Genomic DNA, 2,917 nt, shown 5'->3' on the forward strand with positions numbered 1-2,917 from the left:
CCCCTTATTTCTTTTCACGTATTTCATTTAGGCAAAGCCTCTACAATAGATGACTCTGTATCACCTTTGTTTGAAGATTTAAAGCTACATTTGTCACTTTATGCCCTGTCTTCTACGCTTGTTAAAAAAGCGTTGAAAAGTCGTTTCTATCCCAGATTAACTCTTGCAGAAAATTAAATGTCAGGATTTATAAATTTACAACTTTCAACTCTTTCCTTTGACTGTTGTCTTTGACTTTGTTATATTAGGAGTTCCAAAATACACAAGCTGGTCTCACATCCACGAATGTTATATGTGACTGCGTCAAAATACTGTGTTTTTTTTCTTTCCAGGCAATAAAAGTTTTATACTTCTAGGAGAGATTTTTTTTTCAATTACTGTCACTAAACAAAGTTCAATGGTTCACTCCTTCGAAGTCCAAATTGTTTTTTTTCCAAGACTTTCTTCTTCTTTGAACTTTAATCCATTATTGTACTGAATCTGTCTTCACCTTTTTCCTCTCTATCCGATTCTCCACTGATCCTCTCCAAGATGGACTCCTCTGACCTCAGACTCAAAAGGTTAACAGCATCTATTGAACTTCTGCAATGAGACCATGGGGCAATAAACCGGGCAAGAACAAACTCCATTTTGTTTGTTTTTCTTTTCATTCGGTTTAAAAAAAACAATTACCCTTACTAAACAGAAAGGAAGACAGAAAAACGGTTTCTTTTATGTTAAATGTTAAATACCCTTTATTACATATTCTTAAGAAATTATGCTTCACCGACTGAACATGCATATAGATATAGATAAAAAAAAAAGATGCAGACAGAAAGAAAGATTCTCAGTTTTTTCCTTCCTTTTCCCCTCATCTCTTTCTCTAAAAAAAAAATCACTAAATTGTGCAATAAATGCGTTAGGCCAGGGGTCTTCAACGTTTTCCAGGCCAAGAACCCCCAAACTGATGGTGAGATGGAGCGGGGACCCCCTAATTATATATATTGCATGAAATTGTGTTCTATCAAACTGGTCCTATAGTCACTCTATTACAGATGGAGTAATGTAACTAAAGTAATTTCTCCCTGGGATTATTAAAGTATTTCTGATTCGGATTCCTGGTTGATGGGACCGGTGTTGTGAATGAAACGGTGCCCAGCTTGAAAGAGCTCCTGTGTGTCTCTGAATGTGAGCATTGATGACTGAAAGACATCTTCTGCCTCCATTTATCTGTTTACTACAGTGTCATGAATTCATGTTAATGTGGATTTAAAGACATTTCAATAAGTGGAAAAAAATTGCAGGGGAGAATATAAAAAAAGACTAATCAACCAAAACTTTCGCAACCCTCCCCCATTGCAGTACCTACGTAGACCCCTAGGGGTCGCGGATCCCCTGTCAAAGACCTCCGTGTTAGGCTATGTTTACCATGAAACATTTCATTAACTTGGTTAATTGGGCTCAGTTATGATTGCCTTTGTTTGGAAAGAGTGTGATTTATGATACATCATCTACTGAATGAGTGATCACTATGGATTTACCTGCCAAACATAAAGATTGATTTCTCTGACCTTGACAAAAGACAAATGTTTCGTTTGGGCAGACCATGTTCAGAAGATTCGCTCATTGATTCGCTTTAAAAAAAATTCTTGAATCTGATTTCAAAATTGTTTGTAAAGTCAAGGATTATTGAATTTCATCAAAATGACCGATGTGGAAGTTCAACTGAATAAACGGTTTGCTCTCCTACATCCACCTGCGACACAGCCAATCAGCTTTGACCCACACCTCCACGAAATCCAATCACCATCCAAAGTTCAGCTTAAAAGGCCTCCAATCCTCAACTCGTCTGCTGCTGTGACTTCATTCCGATGACCCCGTTTCAACCCACCACCTGCCCCTCCTCCACCTTTGTAGCTAAAACTTAATCAGAGTTTAATTCCTCCCAGACTCTTACTGCATTTCGCATCTCATCTCAACCGGTCCAGAAGAAGACCACCATGTTGAGCCTGGTTCTGCCAAAAGTTCCTTCCTAATGGGGAGTTTTTCCTCTCCACTGTCGCTTCATGCTTTCTCATCATGGACAGGTTTTCTCAACCTGTGTTATCCAAACTGTACTTCCATCTTCCAGGTCCCTAAATGATGCTCTAGTATCAGCTCACACAGTCCACTGGATCTCCCTATAAAGCTCAGCAGACCGTCTCAATAACCAGCAGTCTACAGACTGACCTAACCCTAAGGTTATTAATTTTCCCCTGTGGAATTAATTAATCTATTTATGTCTAATCTGAAAATTATTTCAGTAGCTCTTCATGTACTGTAAATACAACTAAATAAAAATAAAATTATCTGCATCTCGCTCATATAAAATAAACCAAAAACAACTAATCTCAAGCTCTGTCAACTGAGTTGTAGAATCCTCCCCTTATAAATATTTAATTCTCTGTGAAAAAGTGCTGATCATTCTTTAATAAGATCCTCGTCAAACTGACATAAAATGTTTGTTTTTAAACCCAATGTGTGTAATGGTACTAGTAAATGATCTATTTCTGCATAAAAGTACGACAAAAATCTGACTAAATCAGGAAATAAAACAACGTGAGCGGAGATAGAAGACACTCCGAGTTAACTGAAGAAAACCTGCTACTAACCAGGTTAGCTCTGGGGAGAATGTTACCATGGCGACTGAAACAGAAGTTAAATAAACTCTCTTTGTGAACCGGAAAAGTCAGATTCTCCCTGTTTTCAGGTTGAACCAACTTAAGAGTTTTGGGTAAACCTGCTTCAGGAAAGGGACCCCTGTCCTCTGAAATTGGAAAACTCTATCTCTTCTTTCTTTCATCTTTTCTCTCTTTTTTTTTTCGTTTCCTCTCCTGTTTTACTGCTCTGTTTACATTGCAGTGTCCATATAAACTGTAAAACTCCCTGCATAATTATA

The sequence above is a fragment of the Cyprinodon variegatus genome, unplaced genomic scaffold (genome assembly GCF_000732505.1).
Source record: "Cyprinodon variegatus isolate N-32 unplaced genomic scaffold, C_variegatus-1.0 Scaffold33, whole genome shotgun sequence".
In the NCBI taxonomy this organism is placed as follows: domain Eukaryota; kingdom Metazoa; phylum Chordata; class Actinopteri; order Cyprinodontiformes; family Cyprinodontidae; genus Cyprinodon; species Cyprinodon variegatus.